The 19,660-nt window shown below is 41.2% G+C and overlaps 1 long non-coding RNA gene across 1 annotated transcript in view; it reads right to left on the bottom strand.

The window, feature by feature from the left end:
• Positions 1-6,148, bottom strand: part of LOC122555570 — a 142,656-nt gene extending 136,508 nt beyond the window's left edge. Inside the window, exon 1 of the long non-coding RNA XR_006313308.1 lies at positions 5,846-6,148. This is a non-coding gene — a long non-coding RNA (uncharacterized LOC122555570). The remainder of the gene's footprint in view (positions 1-5,845) is intronic.
• Between the last annotated feature and the right edge of the window lie 13,512 nt (positions 6,149-19,660).

Genomic DNA, 19,660 nt, shown 5'->3' with positions numbered 1-19,660 from the left:
AAAGTGTTACTGAATGTCAATGACCTTCTAATACAGTACCTCGTTCCCTTCAATGCCCTAATATCTTTATCTCTTACACATCCCCCCTTTCCGTGTGTTATCACCAATGCATCCCAGTGTGTTGCCTCCAATTGTCTCGATTGATTCCTCATATTCCGAAACCCCACCCCCACACCTCCCCCCACCCTCCACACACAGATAATGCTTCCTTGATGTTCCCTTCAGAGGGAGCTTTGAAGCTGACTGTAGTTGACTTGGATGCTTAGCCTGACTACTGACTGACCGAATCTCTGACTGATCTCGGTGTACCTCCCCGACTGACTTTGTGCAATTCCTGGGCTTGTTTCTCTGAACCCACAGGGTTGATTGTGGCTCACTCTCCAGACTGTAGACGTATGAACTTCCAGACTTTGCTCACTGACATGTTCAAGCCCTGAGAACAGCACTGGAAGCTGCACTTGACTTACTTTGCTGATACCAACTCACTGAAGGATGTTTCCCTTGACTTGAGCAAGGACTGCTCCCTTGAGACTTTGAGACATGGCCATTTGATTGAAGCACATGCAGTGTGTTTGTCATGTCTGCTTCTGGCACATAATGCAAGTTTAAGATTGGCATAGTACGGAGCCATACAGCAACATGTCCCCCACTTTACAAGCTGCTTGGCTACCTGTCTGTTCTAAACAGCAAGGTAAAACAAGATCTGTGACAGTTTAAGTTCTGGCTAAGGGGAGAAGTGCAAAAAGAGGGAAAGGATGCTGTGAGCATCAAAGTAGGCATTAAGTTAGTGAGTGCAAAGGAGTGTCAATTTGCAGCATAAGTGGAGACCACAAGTGTAAACAGTGAAGTGCCTTTAGTCTATCCTGAATTCTGGCAATATTCAAATTATTTTAATGCACAGATATACAATAACAGTAATCTTGTGATTCCCAGTGACTTGAGGAAAATGACTGTATAAAGACAAGCAGTATAACTTACAGAAAAAAATGAAATGGCGAACTGAATGTTTCTATGTTTTGTGTAAAAGATAGGATGGGGGAAGGGTGGGCATTCTCCAAAGAAATGGCTGAGATGCTCTGCAAAAGGTGAAGGAAATGGAAAGCACTCTCAGTGAGAACAGTGACAAAGAAATTCAAGTGTTAATAGATAAAGGCTGGTTGTGTTATTTTACATTTCAATTGAAATAATAATTTGTGATATATCCAAATCATAACTGAAGAGCTGACTACTCTACATTTTGTCGTCCTTAATTATGTCTAAATAATTTGCTTTTATTTATTTTCACTTTAAGATTTCAGCTCATTTTCATATTTCAAAACTAGACATGGTTATGTCAGGAGCTACTTGGCTGCTGATGCTGACATCATGAAATTTTCATTATTTTCATGAGGTTTGAAAAATTCTTTGTTATTGGCAGAGTCTACACCTGCGTGCTTCAACTATGTTGTCTGTCATGAATTACTCTGTGATATCTTCTTCCAGAAGAAACAATCTTTAATTCCTTCTTTGGCTCACCCTCCTCAGTATTTCAGACTGGGATTAGATTGCTTCTCACACTTTAATTTTAATTCTTCTTTATCGAAAACATGACTTAAAGGCAGTTTTAACTCTCTCCTACAATTCAACCCTACACTCGGCAAATGTAATGTAAAACTGTGCTCCTCAAGTCTTACATTTAAACCTTGTACCACACAACTCAAGCTAATGACCTTTTTTTCCCCAAATTTAAAGATTTCTTCTGAATTCCAGATTGAGCAAAATGGTAAAAGGTATTCAGTACAAACAACTTTATGATTTAACTACTATCCAGTACATGGAGAAAGTCTCCCCTAACAATAGACTAAAAATTACTGTAATTGAGGATAACATATAAAAGCTCAACACAATCCTATCAAGTTCCACTCGTCATTATTTCAAGAGAGACATTAACCTTTTTTTATATAAATGAGTTAAAGTATCCATTAAAATGATGGAGAGATGGATTTGATGCAAATAGATCAAGCATTTGTACAATAACGTCACTCAGTATTTCACAAGCTAATATTCACCTGTTAAGTGTGTAACTGATTCCCAATCATTTTAAATACTTCTACTATCAAATTTTAAATCCCTGTTACAGAATAAGTAGTTTGTTTAGTGGAAGGAATTTAAAATAATATGAATTTTCTTGCTCATAACCATTTCAATTCCCAGTGCCAATGTCCATTACTTTGACCATTTTTTATTACAATTCAACATTTAAGTAAAACACAGATTAGTTATAAAAAACGATTAGGTTAGAGTCTATAACGGTAACCAGAGCACTTGAACAGCAATATTATTTATGTAAAGGAGAATTCCCTTCAGACTCGTACAATATTTCTCAAAATGAATTTTATATAATGCACTGCTAAATAACTGGTTCATCAAAAAATCTGACGTTTTTACAAAAATCTATTCTTTCCTTTTTTTTGTAAACCATTTGTATACCTGCTCAAAGGGTACAAGACATAATCCCATGACTCTCTGATCTTATTTTGGCAATGAGGATACAGCCGTGAATTGGGTGAGTTTGCACACGGGGAAAACATCTGCCAAATTCTAAATCAAAATGGTAACTCACTCTTGTGAACAATGTCCAGATAACCTGGAGCATGGTACGATTGCAGAACGCTACCAAACCACTTTTCAATTCACAATCCCTGGAAGCGTACCAGTTTGCTACACAAACAGATGTGAGGCGACAGAAAAACAGAGATAGCATAAGCCTTTTTCTTTAATTTCTCAGTTTCATAATGTTCTAATCAGGCTGTTCTCTTGGAAGGAAAAGTGACTCTTTAGCCAAGGATCATTTATAGCAACTGTCATTTTTGAATTTCCCATTCAAACAAAATTATTTTGTCAAATAAAAGAATTGATAAATAATCTTTATGCTATTGCAAAATGAGGGAGCAGCCTCCACAGGTTTTCTTTGACCAATTATGTCAGGTGGAGGAAAATTGTTTAGATTTTCTCAACATGAAAAGCAAAAGTGCTGGAAAGCATGTAGCCCATCAAATCTGAGAACTGCAGATTAATTTTTGGCATTCTTAACATTTATTTAGTTTGAAGAACGTACAAAGAAAGCATTAACTAATCTTTCTTCCGCAGATATTGACAGATCTTTTACCTGTTTCTAGCACTTTTATTTTTATTTCAGATTTACAACATTTGCAACTATCTATAGTTTGTTCAGTATTCACACATGCTAAGTAAACAGAATACTAGAATAATAAAAGCTGTTTCATTTTGTAAAGTTTAAGTGCTGAAAATCAATACTTCTTGTTTATTTTCCTTACTGTTGTAAGTCTAGCTCCAACCCTATTTGCTTAGAAAGATTTTGCTTTAACGATATTTCCTTTTAAAAGAAATGTTTTGTTTATTAATATAGGTTACAAACAACTTGGCATGAAATTCAAATTAGATTAGAATACACTACAGTGTGGAAACAGGCCCTTCGGGCCAACAAGTCCACACCGACCCGCCGAAGCGCAACCCACCCATACCCCTACATTTACCCCTTACCTAACACTATGGGCAATTTAGCATGGCCAATTCACCTAACCTGCACATCTTTGGACTGTGGGAGGAAACCGGAGCACCCGGAGGAAACCCACGCAGACACGGGGAGAACGTGCAAACTCCACACAGTCAGTCGCCTGAGGCGGGAATTGAACCCAGGTCTCTGGCGCTGTGAGGCAGCAGTGCTAACCGCTGTGCCACCGCACCACCCAGAATGATTTCACTGACTAAACATTTAAGGTCACAGATCACTGAAAGATATTTTACTGGTTAGTAAGTACTAAGCTTTTAAATCATCTTTATGGTAGTTTTGTATTGGAATGATTTCTGAACAAGCATTCTTTTCACAACAGAAAACCTGACACTAAAAATATATCAACGAAATAAATATATTTAATGGATGCTGGAAGTGAAAGTTCTGAAGCTGCTAATATATTTTTCTGGTGAGCTGCAGGGCGAGAAAGAACTGAAGAAATGAAAGGACACTTTTAAATTAATATGTTATCTCATCTCTGGATAAAGGAACTTTTTCTGCTGTATTTTACTGTTCAAGAACTACATAGAAATGAGGCTAAATCTGGCTCTCTCTGCATCATAATAAATTCACAAGGGTGATCTACAATGCAGTAGGAAGGAGATTCTACCACAGTTTGGGAAGACATGAATGGTTGATATTAATACCTCTGAAGTTTACTTTTAATCAAATTAGGTAGAAATGAATGTTAATTTGGACTTCCAATCCCATAATAGTTCAATCAGAAAATTCTTTTTAAGCATTCTTTCTATTTAACAAAAAGCCTCATTTGTGCGTAGTGACAGTGCATGTTTGGCATGCCACTATTCTGGTAGCCTGACGTTATTTACACGCTTTCTGATAACAAAAATCGATGATTGAAACAGCTTTCTTGCCGATAAACCTATTATTTTTCTTTCCCTGTCCTTAGGAATGTAGAGGTAGAATCCGCCAATTCATCCATTTGTTTAATAATGATGTTTAAAAAGATATGGAGTTCAATGTAGCTAAGTGTGAGGTGATTCATTTTGGTAAGAGTAATAAAAAGATGGGGTACTGGGCTAACGGTCGGATACTTGGTAGTGTGGATGAGCATGTACACAAATCTTTGAAAGTTGCCACCCAGGTAAATAGTGCGGTGAAGAAAGCATATGGCGTACTGGCTTTTATTGGCAGAGGAATTGAGTTCCGGAGTACTGAGGTCATGTTGCAGTTGTATAAGACTCTGGTGCAGCCGCATCCGGAGTATTGTGTGCAGATTTGGTCGCCATATTATAGGAAGGATGTGGAGGCACTGGAACGGGTGCAGAGGAGGTTTACAGGATGTTGCCTGGTATGGTAGAAAGATCGTATGAGGAAAGGCTGAGGCACTTGGGGTTGTTTTCATTGGAGAAAAGAAGGTTTGGGGTGACTTGATAGAGGTGTACAAGATGATTAGGGGTTTAGATAGGGTCGACAGTGAGAATCTTTTTCCACGTATGGAGTCAGCTATTACGAGGGGGCATAGCTTTAAATTAAGGGGGGGGGGGTAGGTATAGGACAGATGTTAGGGGTAGATTCTTTACTCAGCGAGTCGTGAGTTCATGGAATGCCCTGCCAGTAGCAGTGGTGGACTCTCCTTCATTATGGGCATTTAAACGTGCATTGGATAGGCATATGGAGGATAGTGGGCTAGTGTAGGTTAGGTGGGCTTAGATCGGCGCAACATCGAGGGCCAAAGGGCCTGTACTGCGCTGTATTCTTCTATGTTCTATATGATGCCACAAGTCTCAAGAAGGAAATTGCACTTCTTACACGTCTTAAATTTAGGAAGTTCGCAAGGTAATTTCTAATCATTAAACTATAACGTGTAAATGGTTCATGTCATATGTTGTTGAAGCTGATGGATCTCTTTTGCTAACAAATTAGAATTGTTGTTTATTGCATACAATGAAAAGGAAAAAGTAAGTGAAAAATTCTCAATTTCACATCTATATTACAAATTATGAAACAAAAATATATCTAACAAGGAAGAATTCAAATTTTCAATGGTATTCTAGACATTGGAGAAGGTATTGAAGTGAAATCAGGTTTTCTGTGTTTGATGATTTTTTTCTGAACTATGTACAAAAGCCTGAAAGCTCCTGAAACAAGCTCCGATTAGAGAGCACTCAATAATCATACTCAGACCTCCTTAAACTGTTCACAGTAGCATGACTAATTTGCCCATGTGAACAGTAACGCAATCAGCAGCAGAAAGCTGGGAGGGGAAAAGATCTGTACAGCTGAAAAAAATATTGCAGACCATCTTACCTTAGATACTTTGGTTGTGCTGGCATTTGAGCTTGCTTGCTGATAAAATACATTGTTTCATTGAAAACCTAAAAGAAAAATCCCACAAAACCTATTTTATCTTTTTAAAGGCAGACTGACTTTTACTTGTCTTTTAGATTCTGCCGTGTGCTGCAACAGAGATGGGGAAGGGGGTGGGAATAGTGAGGGATGTTAGTCCATGTAGAAATAAATAAAAAGAACAGCTTCAAGCCTTGAATTTTCACAAAGTGCAGCTGAACTTGAAAAAAAAGGGGAATGAATGTATTGAAGTATTCTTCAACAGTATGCAAGAGAGAGAGAGAGAGAAAATCTAATTTGTTTGCTGCCTAAAGACACTCATAAATTAAACTGTTGTCTGGTAAAGGTTGCAAAATATTTGTTTGATATGAAGGTCATTGAATAATTTATGCATTATTAAATAATGCAATAAACCAGGGAGAGTTCAGTAAGACAAGAGCACAACACTCTAATTTAGTTCATGTTTCCAAATAAACAAGATATTTAATGGTATTTAAATAGATAAAGGGGGCTTTCTGCTTAAATAGTTTAAAGAACGAAATTCTCTCTTCTTTCCATTGCAGAGGATTAACTGCTGTGGTGGAAGTCGTCAAGCTGAATATACAGAGAAGACAAAAGCTTGATAGAGACAGTATATTTTTTGACAGGTCAGCATTCAAATATTTATGGAGTTGTGAGCAGATGCGATTTTTCAGTCTGCGATCTACATCTCTTTTTTCCCCCTTCCCTGGCTTGTGTGGCATGACATCAATATTCCCTCAGTCTCATGCTAGCTGAGCTGAATACTGTTTAAAAGTCTGGCTGCAGCCAGTTCCACTCATTGAGGGGAGAGCAAGGGGTTGGAAGCAAAACTATTCAAGCGTAACTAATCTGACAGGACAGCTCCTGCTTATTATAGAACCATCGCTGATAATAAAACCTGAATCAAACTGTGGACTGAAAGCCACTTGAGATCTTTCCCTCTTTAATTTTTAACGTTATGCAAGTACTTGACACGAAGGTGGATCCTATATCACCAGTTTGCGTGCAAGTACTTACTTAAGCAATACAGTGCACCCGAATCTGCTTTCTGCTGTGGACATTTCAGGTGAGCACCCGTGTAAAGGCAACTAATTATGATGTTCCATTACTCTCCTCTAACTGTCACAATTGGTCTTAAGTGGTCATGAGTGATTTATTCAATTAGTTTTCACAAGACTAAGTTATGACAAATTTATGTTTTGGCTGCAGGAAACTGGTACCAATCACGAAACCACCAAAACATCAAAACAGAAGGGAGTGCTCCTGTTAACATGCAGTCAGCTGAAATCCCAGCTCTGTGAATAGGGCTCACCAACACACAGCGGATGAACTACAGAGCTGAGCTCGGGCAAGGCAACTGCTTGCAGTCCGCCATACAATTGCAGCATCTCGGCGTACCACTGGCTTTCAAGCCAATTTCTCGTTCAGGCCGCTTTCACTGCCCCCTATTCCAACAGTTTGGATGCACAGAATGTAATAAATCCATCATTAAATTTCTAATTTCCCAGGCAAAGTTGTTAAATGCATTTGCCCAGCAAAGACGCTGCACTGCTTTTCAGTATTATGAGGGCTAGGACTAGCGATTTAACCCCTTGAAAAGCTGATTCAAGACTGATTCACCTTAATTCTCGAATATCCGACGCTATAACGATTTGCTGGCATTAACTACTCCAATTTTTTTAAAAAGTTCCAATTGATGGTGATGGAACAATTTTCCCACGTTTTCTCATCTCAGTAAGAACTAGCCAATATGGTTATAATCAATTTTCACTGAAACAATCCAAAATTAATTTTGAAATGTATTTACAAGCCCCAAATTAAATAATAAGCCGCAGATTTCCAGTGTTTATATTTTGCAGTTAATTTGGATGAACATCTATTTGGTTCCTTATTTCCTCACCTTTTTATACAGAATCATGAAATGGTGCCAACACAGAATGAGGCCAATCATGTTGGTGTCAACGAAAGCAATTCAACTAGTCTCACTCCCCTGCCTCTTCACAGTGGCCATGGTCATGTTTTCTGTTAAGATTATCATCCAATCCCCTAAATCCACCACTGAGACTGGCTCCACTACAACCTCAGATAATCGGAATTCCTGTAAGGGCTGGTAACTTCAGGACTGTCAACATAGGTCAGGTCAGGTCAGGGTCAACAGCACATGGTTTAACCCCTGTTCCAAACGGGGCCATGTCTTTTTGCCCTACCTGGAGGTCGTGGGTCAGAGCTACCAGTAAGAAGACTATGAGAAACCCCATTGTGCAGTTCTAAGAATACTCAGGTCAACATCATTTGTATGATTCTGCTAATGGTTCAGGATAATACAAGGAGGAGGCACTAGGTGTAAACCAAGCAGATTGGTGTTATGACCAGCAATTTCTTTGAACAGTGTTTTATTCCATGCTAGTAAAACATATAAGCTCACAAGTAACATTGGCACCATGCTCCAGGTGAGGCTCTGTTCACACCTCAAGTCTGCTTACATACAATGGGTGAAGGGTAATCCAGGACACAGGACATGTGGACCTCCTAAACTCAGAAAGATTTCTGTTGACGTTTTTAAAAAACATTATGTTTTATTCCTGCAATTATTACAATGTTCCTAATTAGCTCAATGCATCATTTACTTTAAAATCATTTCATTCTTGATCCCATCAAAGCTGTTCTTTATTATGAATGGTTGTTGTTGGCATTCAAGGAGTCTCACATAAACAGTTACTTTTTTAAGGGTTCTGAAAGTAATGGAACATTGTGAGGAGGAATGTTTGGTTATTTATTGGCTGGAATAGTGCCATGAGATCTTTAACCTCCAACTGAGAGGGCAGATGGGTTTTTGATTTAACATCCCAAGGACTATTCTTGGACTTGTCAGAGGGATTGTTGCAGAGGAGACCAGTCATAACTTGTTTTAAATTCCCCAGGTACGTTAACACAGAACTGAACCATCTGCTGAGCACTGGTCTGCCAATAACAGTTGGATCAATGACTTCTGTACCTTCAAGAGAAGCTTGCTACCACACAATGTTTTCATGTTTTTGGATTGTGCCAGGCCAGTGAGACCTGTGCCACAACAAAAGCAAAATAAGACTTGTATTTGTACAATGCCTTTCATGACTTCAGGACAACCAAAAATACACTGATGAAACCTAGTCACTGGTATAATGTAGGAATTGGGGTCAGGTCCTCAAAAAGAAATAAGATAACCAGATCATCAGGAAGTGTGCAATGTGCATATTCATCTGTAAATAAAAATCCAAAGATGTGCCGGTCAGGTGAATTGGCCATGCTAAATTGCCCATAGTGATAGGTGCATTAGTAGGGGAATGGGTTGCTCTTTGAAGGGTCATTGTGGACTTGTTGGGCCGAAGGGCCTGTTTCCACACTGTAGGGAATCTAATCTAATCAAAACAGTGTTAGATTTTCTTTTATACAAGCATAGGTTCAAATGAATTATCCCCTGAAAAAGGAACACAAATTGATGGAGGAGAGTGCTTTCACTAGCTTTTGCCAGGGTTCCTCAAGTGCAAAGCCCAACAAATGGTTTCTATGCAAGGATCAGGATTCTTTACATAAACATTTGTAAACAGAAGTGATTTGCATTTCATTATGTTCCCATATTATCTGATCAGCCAAATAACATTGTGTACTAGTAAACAACAATGATAGCTTAATTGCATGGCATTATCAGGCCTGCATTATCAGGTTCAGTTTAAATTTGAATTAGGTTTAATATCACATGTAGGAGGAGAAAGTGAGGTCTGCAGATGCTGGAGATCAAAGTTGAAACTTCATTGCTGGAACAGCACAGCAGGTCAGGAATTCCTGAAGAAGGGCCTGTGCCCGAAGCGTCGAATCTCCTGTTCCCTGGATGCTGCCTGACCTGCTGTGCTGTTCCAGCAATAAAGTTTCAACCTTAATATCACATGTACTCACATGAGTACAGTGAAAAGTTTATAAGTCGCTGCTTATGGTGCATTATAGGTACAACGGTATCTAGGTACAGAATCTTGAGTACAAAGCCGAAAAATAAGAGAAACAAAGGTTAAAAAGTTAAACATAATAGTCCTTTGTGTACTAACAACTGGAAAAACAAAATAACACAGTTAACAGTTCAACATCACAGTCCATAAGCACCTAGCCATGCTGGGCTTGCACTCCTCACAAGGGCTTGACCTCCCTCACTTCAGGTTCAATCTCGCCCCCCTCCAACCACTGCCCTGGGCTGTCTACTCTCCCCAAATTGCAGCCTGTACCTGCCAGCACTCCTGCCTCCAGCTGCCTACCCCTGCTCTCGCTGCCTGGTGCCTCAGATTCAGATGAAAATGAGGTGGTTGACTTTCCAGAAGAGGGAGTTATCCTAATCTATGATTTTGGAGGTGCCAGTGTTGGACTAGGGTGTACAAAGTTAAAGATCACAAAACACCAGGTTATAGTCCAACAGGTTTATTTGAAAGCACTAGCTTTCAGACTGCCGCTCCTTCATCAGGTGGTTGTGGAGTATAAGATCATAGGACACAGAATTTATAGCAAAAGTTTACAGTACGATGTAACTGAAATTATACATTCAAAAAGACCTGGATTGTTTGTTAAGTCTCTCATCTTTTAGAATGGGCATGTTGGTTTCAGTTCTTTCAAGTCCCAGAACCTCCTTGAAGTTACATTCTCAAACGAACTTGAACAATAGGTGCCATGTTGGCCGAGATAATGCATTGAAGGTGTGAGATGCACAGTGTGAGGCTGTCTGTGCCCCAATGTTCAGACTGATTATATTCTAAAAAAGGGATTTACAGAATCTTACGTGGATTCATGAAGTTTTTGTGCAAAATAAAATGTAATTCTGCAAGTACAAATTCACTCCACAAACTTGTGTGTGTGCATGCATGTGGGTGTGTGTGCAGAGGGTATGAGTGTCTGTGAGACAGTCTGTGTATGTGTGTGAGTGTAAAGGGGTATAAGTCTGTGAGAGGGTGCATTTGTGCATGTGAGTGTATGTGTGAGCGTAAGACAGAGAGATTGTGTATGAGAGAGGGTCTGCATGAGTGTATGGGTCTGGAAGAGTATTGTGTGATCTTTAACTTAATCCTAATCTATAGTTGTGGATCTCACCCACAAGCATGTAACAGCAGAAAGATACCTGAATCGGTCTAACTACCTATTCACATTTATCCTACTACCACCCTCAGCTCAAGAAAAGGCTGGTGTTGAGCTTAAATACAATGAACGACTGTAAAACTGGACAGTACAATTACCATACACAATTCCTGAAATGGGATCTTCTCATTAATCAAGAGTTTCAAATGTGGATTTGTCATGGGGAAGTGCATTAATTTGGCTGCCTGTTTTCATGCAGCTGGCAAACTGTGCTCTTACTGCACAGTGTCTTTGGGATCAAAGGGAGATTAGCACTTTAGGCTCCTAGTCCCTACAAGTCTACAGTGTCCAAAATGGCATTAGTAGATTTTCCTCTTGCTATTACAACATTTTCTTCAGCATTAAACTATTTAAAGGTCATTGTATGCTCCCTAGCCAGATGTTCTTTCGACCAATCACTCAGTAAACCTTTCCTGGAGAAACAGAAGGCTTGATTTGGTTTGCATCCTGAGCTACTAACACAGATGCACTTGCAAAGAGCTCCATCTCAGTCCATTATGTCATCTTCACAAAGTCTTGATTTTCCTTTCCATTCCAGTGAGTTTTCCTTCAATTAGTAAGTTACAAATTCAATGTTCCTCAATTGCTTTAATAGACTTCATGGTTTCACGTTTACTTTGACTAAGTAAGAGTCCAATTTTTCATTGTATTTTTATATTAAGAGCGTAATGTATACAAATTCAGTTGTCATGACGTTGAAATGAAAATGTGTTTCTCATGCAGTTTTTTGGTATATGGTAATAGTGAACATCATGCCACAGAATTTGAAGGGGTATGTTGCTTTTGCACCTTTATTTCCTGAGAGGCAAAGGATCATCTCTGGTTTCATGGCAAAACATCAAGTCAATTTCCCAAATTGGTATTGCAGTGGGCTGAATTTTACCAAGTTGTGTCAGTTTCAGGAAATTTCATGTGTTTTTTTTTCCCTCTGTGAGCTCTAGTGAGTTAACTCTTGCAATTTTTTGCTGCTCAAATTATTATGCTTCTAAGTTGCCGCTGTCATTATCTTGCACTCACCAGCAACAAAAGTACTTGTCACTCCCAGAACCTTCTGCGATTTTCACTGCCAGTATCATACTGAAAGTCCAGCTGTCCACCAGGTCAATCCCTGCCAGCCACAAACAGCCCATCAAAGTCACGTAGTAAGAGCAGCTTCAGAGAGCACACAGGTGCACTGGTGACTCTTCACTGTCAATAGAAGATTACATTCGTAAATATATTGTTATTTTATATGATCAACCATTTAATCTTTGTTCTACAGCTTTACAAATGAAGTTATTCAGGCTACCCATTATTAGTGCTATTCTATGTTAGAATTTTTCGAAGGGAGTGCTACTCTTTCCTTAATGTCCAGCATAGGACAATATCTGGTCATTGTTCAATGTGAGAATATCACATTTTAGAAAACAGAAGACAAACAAAAACTGCATTTATTTCTGGGAATTAAGCAGGACCTGCTTGTCTTTCGAGGAGCAACACATTTACAGTCAACAAATGATATTTCACCCAACCCAGAGCTATTGGAAGTATATGAAGTCCTGGCTGGCTTGTTGCACTCTGTCATAGTGAAGGTGATATTCTCCTGCTTACTGTTCTCACCTTCCTCCGCACAAGTTTCGTGCCCCTTTCCCAGCTGTTTATTGTCCTTCCCATCCCATCTGTATTCTGTGCAGAGCACAAAATACAGCACACTTTGTCTGGAATGTACTGCCTGGACTCTCTTCAGTCAATCCAAGCATCGGAACCTCATCCTCAGCAGGTCTACTATCTGCTCCAACAAGGCCCTGCTGGCAGACCAGGCTGCATTGCGATACCCTTAGCCTCAGTCTGGGGGTTGCATAACTGTGTTGTTCGTCATAGTTGGAGAAGGTGTATTTGTCTCCCAGTAACGATGCCTGTAAAGCATCTGGCCCTTGAAGTGAAGCAGGAATATGAAGATTCTCAAGGGTATAGGCATCAGGGCAGCTTCCAAGGTGCAGACTTAGAATCATAGAATCCACTAAAGTGTGGAAGCAGGCTACTCAGCCCATCGAGTCCACACCAACCCTTCCGAGAACACCTCACCCAGACCCACCACCTTACCCTATCCCTGTAACTCTGCATTTTCCATGGCTGATCCACCTAGCCTGCGTATCACTGGACACTATGGGCAATTTAGCACAGCCAATCCACCTAACCTGCATGTCCCTGGACAGTGGGAGGAAACCAGAGCATCTGAATAAACCCACGCAGACACGGGGAGATTGCCCGAGGGCTGAATTGAACCTGGGTCCCTGGCACTGTGACCTTATCAATTTAATATTTAATCTTATCTCAAGTGTCTTCTCACAGGTTTTTGTCTGTTCAGTTCCTTTAACACTAGCACAGTTACACCATATTAATCACGTTACAGGCTTGGAATCAAGGTAGCCAGATGTGTGGAATTAAAGATCATTTAAACTTTTATTACTGCAGACAATCATCATGTCAGTCCTTTAAACTTAACAGGCTCGGTTGAACAGGTTCAGCATGTTCCCTCCCCACTCCCTTCTACAGATACTTGTTTCTTTGTCTCAGCTATCTATTGTTTATGTATGCCACTTTCCCCTTCAGTTCCCATATCATCACAGGGCAATGTGTAAAGAAGGAAATTGTTCAAATGGATATGGACCTTTGATACAGTGGACATTATTCTGATGTACGCTGCACGAGCAGGTTGTGTGAATAGAGTATGAGATTGTGAATACAGCAGGATTTATGAAATCTTGTTCCCCCACCCCCAACCTCCATATCATCCAATAATGGAAGCATTGCATGCTGACAAATATTTACCGATCAAAATAAGAGGAGGTCAGCTCCACACTCTTGTGCAGCGTATGAAGTCTTAGATTGTCTTGGTGAATTGTCATCCACAGTTAATACATCTCAGTTAGTTCTGCCTCGCAGAGATCAACTTGAAAAAAAACAGTGACATAGTCATTGAGTAGAGCAGTGGCTCAGTGGATAGCGCTTCTGCCTCATAGCACCAGGGACCAAGGTTCGATTCCACCTTTGGGCAGCTGTCTGTCTGAGGTTTGCACAATCTCCCCGTGTCTACATGGGTTTCCTTCAGGTGCTCTGATTTTCTTTCCACAGTCTAAAGACGTACAGGTTAAGTGGATTGACTGTGCTAAATTGTGCATAGTGTCCAGGGATGTGCAGACTAGATGGATTAGCCCTTGGGAAACACAGGGTTGCAGGGATAGGGTAGGAGGGTTTTCAAAGGGTGTAGACTCAATGGGCTGAATGGCCTGCTTCCACCATGAAGGGATCTGATGATTCTATAGTGAAGAATGCTTGGCACCAGGATTTGTATCCCATAGAGTTGGTTACTGTATACATTTCACATTCAGGATTCATCATTTCAGATATCTTTCACCTATGCTATGTAAGTGCCAGATTTTCTTGCACCGTCCACCCCATTACTTTGAACGTCCATGATTTCACACCCAAAGGTCTCATCACTCTGAGATCAGCTGATTCAGCACAGATCAGTGATCAAACCCAGTCCTGGAATATATCTGATTAATTACTTACACAAGAGATCTTTCTTAAGAGAAATTAGTTGTGACGAGATCCCACTCCAGAATATGAAAAGAAACCTTCCAAATCATCACCAATAAGAAAATCCAGAATAAATAGCCTTTTCTTCAGCACCCAAGAGCACTCTGACAGAGGAGCACAGCACTTCACCTGTTAAAATCTCTTGGAATGATAAAGCCCCATTCATCCCAGTACCTGAAAAGTAATTTGGTGGCTTGCTGGAGGAACAGTGTAAACAGAACAGCTCTCAATGATTATAACAAATCGCTTGACACACAAGTATAAATGGTGCATTAGAACAGTTTGTGAAAAGTGACATTAGAATTTATTAGATTAAGTCAACTACACTTTAGCTGAAAGAAGCAGAACCATTTCCAAGCTAAACCATTGTAATATATGATGTCTGTCAACTTGTTTTATTAACAGACTAATAAAAGTATATCTGCGATCATCAGGAACTGGTGAGTTAAATACTGGTACTGCTTCTGTTGCTGTTGTCTGGATCATTTTTTTTCTGTTTGTCAAGATGATAGATGCTGGGAATGGAGTGTTTCCATTACTGCTATCCATTATCAGCATCAAGCGCTCTCAGGTCTGGTATATCATCGCTAAATGGATGCAAAAGTTCTTGCCACTTTGCTCTAAATAAATATCTCAACCACAGAAAGATACCTCCTTACAGCAATAGTTATCGCTATAGGTCTCAGGTCACCCCCACAGCCCTCCATTCCTCCAGCCACTCAAATGCACGATAATGGAGGTGAGGATATCAGAGCAGCACCTGTCTGATGATCGCCGCCACTCTGACAGCAGGAAGATGGACATGACCCTGAGGAGCTTCTGCAGAGATGTCCTGGAACTGAAATGATTGGTCTTCCTACGTGTCAGGTATGATTCCAACCAGTGGAGAGTTTGCCCCCCCCCCACCCCCCGATACCCATTGATTCCAGTTTTGCGAGGGCTCCTTAATGCCAAATTCAGTCAAATACAGCTTTGATGTAAGGGTTGTCGCTCTCACTTTGCCTCTGGAATGCAGCTTTTTTGTCCGTGTTTGAACGAAGGCTGTAATGAGGTCAGGAGCTGAGTGGCCCTGGTGGAACCCAAACTCGGTGTCACTGAGCATGGGTGGCACGGTGGCTCAGACACTGTTGCCTCACAGTGCCAGGAACCTGGGTTTGATTCCAGCCTTGGGTGACTGTCTGTGTGGCGTTTGCACATCCACCCTGTGTCTGCATGGAGTTTCCTCTGAGTGCTCATTTCCTCCCACAGATCAAGCATGTGCAGGTTAGGTGGATTTGCCATGCTAAAATTGCCCTGTGGTGTTCAAGGATGTGCAGATTTGGTGAATTAGCCATGCTAAATGCAGGGCTTTAGGGATAGAGTGGGGGCCTATGTCTGGGTGGTATTCTCTTCAAAGGGCAGTGTTGACCTGATGGGCCAATTAGCCTTTTACCTCACTGTAGCGATTATATAGGCAGGTTATTGCTGAGAAGTTGACGCTTAATAGAACAGTTGATGACACTTTCCATCTCTTTACTGTTGATCGAGAGTGAACTGATGGGGCGGTAATCAGTCAGGTTGTATTTGTGTACTGGAGCCATCCAGCTCAATTAGTCGTGCTGCTGTCGAGCTTGGTGGTGGACACTGAAATTCTCAATCCGTTGTAGCTTTCCACCTTACCACCCTCAGTACTTCTTCCAAGTGTTCAACAAGGAAAAATCATACTTCACCAGCTGTGGGACAACCTCGTTCATGTTCAACCTGAAGCCATGAGACTCCATGGGGTCCAGGGTCAATGTTGAGGAATCCCAAGGCAACTCCTTTCTGACTGTATACTGCTGTGCCGCCACCTCTGCTGGGTCTATCCTGCTGGTTGGACAGAACATACCCAGGGATGATAATGGTGTGTCTGGAACATTTTCTATCAGGTATGAATCTGTGACTATGACTATTTTAGGCTGTTGCTTGACTAGTTTGTTAAACAACTTTCCCAATTTTGACACTGGACTCCAGATGTTAGTAAGGAGGACTTTGCAGGGTCAATAGGTCTTTTTCTGCCAATGTTGTTTCCAGTGCCTACGTTGATGCCAGGCAGTCTGCCCAGTTTCATTTAGTTTTTCCGCATCAGTTGCAGTGGGAAGAGTGACAGGGAGGACCAGGGGCCAGATGGGAAGGTGAATTTAAAGTATAAAAGCTTACTTCGCGGTATAGGCGGTGCACACGCTGAGCCTGAGCGGACACAGGACTGCTGGGTAAGTAAGGTTATATATTTGGGTGGTTGCTTTACCCGAAACTCAGGTAGTGTCTCCCACCTGTTCTCCTTGTCTAACCAAAAAAAAGGTTCCGTGTGCCGGATTGGTAAGGTGACTAGTTTTATTTTTAGTTTTACAGTAATCTTGCTAGAAATTTAGAATAGTGGGAATGAAGGTTAGGGCAGTTGAAAGTTCCTCCTGCAGGATATGGGGGGTAAGGATCACCACTAGTGTCCCTGCTGACTGCATCTGTGGGAAGTACACCCAACTCCAGCTTCTCAAAAACCATGTTAGGGAACTCGAGCTGGGGCTGGATGAACTTCGGATCATTCGGAAGGCGGAGGGGGTTATTGAGAGGAGTTACAGGGAGGTAGTCACACCTCGGGTACAAGAACAAACTAGATGGGTTACAATCAGGGGACGGAAAGGGAACCGACTAGCAGTGCAGTGGCTGTTCCCCTCAACTGCAAGTAGACCGTTATGAATACTGTTGGGAGTGGATGACTAACCAGGGGTAATCAGCAGGGCACAGGTCTCTGGTACAGAGTCTGCCCCTGTTGCTCAGAAGGGAAGGGGAAGAGGAGCAGACCATTAGTCACTGGGGACCCCATAGTTAGGGGGACAGATAGGAGGTTCTGAGTGAACGAGAGAGACTCACATTTGATGTGTTGTCTGCCAGGGTCCGTGATGTCTCTGATCGTGTTTTCAGGATCCTTGAGGGGGAGGGGGACCACCCGAAGTCTTGGTCCATATAGGCACCAATGACATAGGTAGGAAGAAGGATGGGGATTTAAAGCAGAAATTCAGGGAGCTAGGGTTTGTTGCCCGTGCCACATGATAGCAAGGCAAGGAATAGAGAGAGAGAGGTGTTGAACATGTGGCTGCAGGGTTGGTGCAGGAGGGAGCATTTTGGATTCCTGGATAATTGGGGCTCTTTCTGGGGTAGGTGGGACCTCTACAAACAGGATGGTCTTCACTTGAACCAGAGGGATATTTGCTAATGTTCATTGTCTGTGTTTAAACTAATTCAGCATGGGGATGGGAACCCAAATTGTAGTTCCAGTATACAGGAAGTTGCGAGTAGTGAGGTCAGAAATAAGATTTTCAAAGTTACAACAGTGCACCGGCTAGTAAGAAGTTGGTTTGAAGTGTGTCTTCTTTAGCATCAGGAGCATCCAGAATAAAGTAGGTGAACTTGCAGCATGGGTCGGTACCTGGGATTTCAATGTCATGGCATTTTGGAGACATGGATAGAACAGGGACAGGAATGGACGTTGCAGGTTCTGAGATTCAGATGTTTCAGTAAGAACAGAGAAGACGGTAAAGGAGGGGGAGGTGTGGCATTGTTAATCAAGGACAGTATTACGGTGGCAGATAGGGCGTTTGAGGACTCATCAACTGAGGTAGTATGGGCTGAGGTTAGAAACAGGAAAGGAGAGGTCACCCTGTTGGGAGTTTTCTATAGGCCTCCGAATATTTCCAAAGATGTAGAGGAAAGGAAAGCAAAGATGATTCTCAATTGGAGTGATGGTGACAAGGTAGTTGTTATGGGGTCTTTAGCTTTCTAGGTATTGACTGGGAATACTATAGTTTGATTAATTTAGATGGGTCAATTTTGTCCAATGTGTACAGGACAGTTTCCTGACTCAGTATGTAGACAGGCCAACAAGGGGCGAGGCCACATAATATTTGGTACTGGATAATAAACTGAAACAGGTGTTAGATTTGGAGGTAGGTGAGATCTTTGGTGATAGTGACCACAATTTGATTATATTTACTTTAGTTATGAAAAGGGATAGGAATATACCACAGGGAAAGAGTTATAGATGGGGGAAAGGCAATTATGATGCAATTTGGCAAGATTTAGGATGTGTAGGATGGGGAAGGAAACTGCAGGGGATGGGCACAAATGTGGAGCTTATTCAAGGAACAGCTACTGCATGTCCTTGATAAGTATGTATCTTTCAGGCAGGGAGGAAGTTGTTGAGTAAGGGAGCCATGGTTTACTAAAGAAGTTGAAGCTCTTGTCAAGAGGAAGAAGGTGGCTTATGTGAGGATGAGACGTAAAGGCACAGTTAGGGGGCTTGAGAGTTACAGGTTAGCCAGGAAAGAACTGAAGAGAGAGGTAAGAAGATCCAGGAGGGGACATGAGAAGTCATTGGCAGGTAGGATAAGGAAAACCCTCAAGCTTTCTATAGGTATATCAGGAATAAAAGAATGACTACAGTAAGATTAGGGCCAATCAAGGACAGTTGTGGGAAGTTGTGCATAGAGTCAGAGGAGATAGGGGAAGCGCAAAGCGAATGTTTTTCATCAGTATTCACACAAGGAAAAAGACAATGTTTTCAAGGAGAATATTGAGATACAGGCTACTGGAATAGATAGGATTGCGGTGCAGAAGAAGGAGGTGTTAGCAATTCTGGAAAGTGTGAACATAAAACATAGATAAGTCCCCTGGGTTGGATGGGATTTATCCTAGGATACTTTGGGAAAACAAGGCGGAGATTGCAGAATCTTCAGCTTTGATCTTTATGTCGTCATTGTCTACTAGAATAGTGCCAGAAGACTGGAGGATAGCAAATGTTGTCCTTGTTCAAGAAGAGGAGTAGAGATAACCCTGGTAAGTATAGACCAATGAGCCTTACTTAGGTTGTGGGCAAAGTGTTGGAAAGGTTCTAAGAGATAGAATTTATAGTCATCTAGAAGGGTATAAGTTGATTAAGGATAGTCAACATGGTTTTGTGAACTGTAGGTTGTGCCTCACAAACTTTATTGAGTTCTTTGAGAAGGT

This window comes from Chiloscyllium plagiosum, chromosome 12 (assembly GCF_004010195.1).
Source record: "Chiloscyllium plagiosum isolate BGI_BamShark_2017 chromosome 12, ASM401019v2, whole genome shotgun sequence".
Classification (NCBI taxonomy): domain Eukaryota; kingdom Metazoa; phylum Chordata; class Chondrichthyes; order Orectolobiformes; family Hemiscylliidae; genus Chiloscyllium; species Chiloscyllium plagiosum.
The sequence above is the reverse complement of the archived record's forward strand: the minus strand, read 5'-3'. Positions and strand labels throughout refer to the sequence as shown.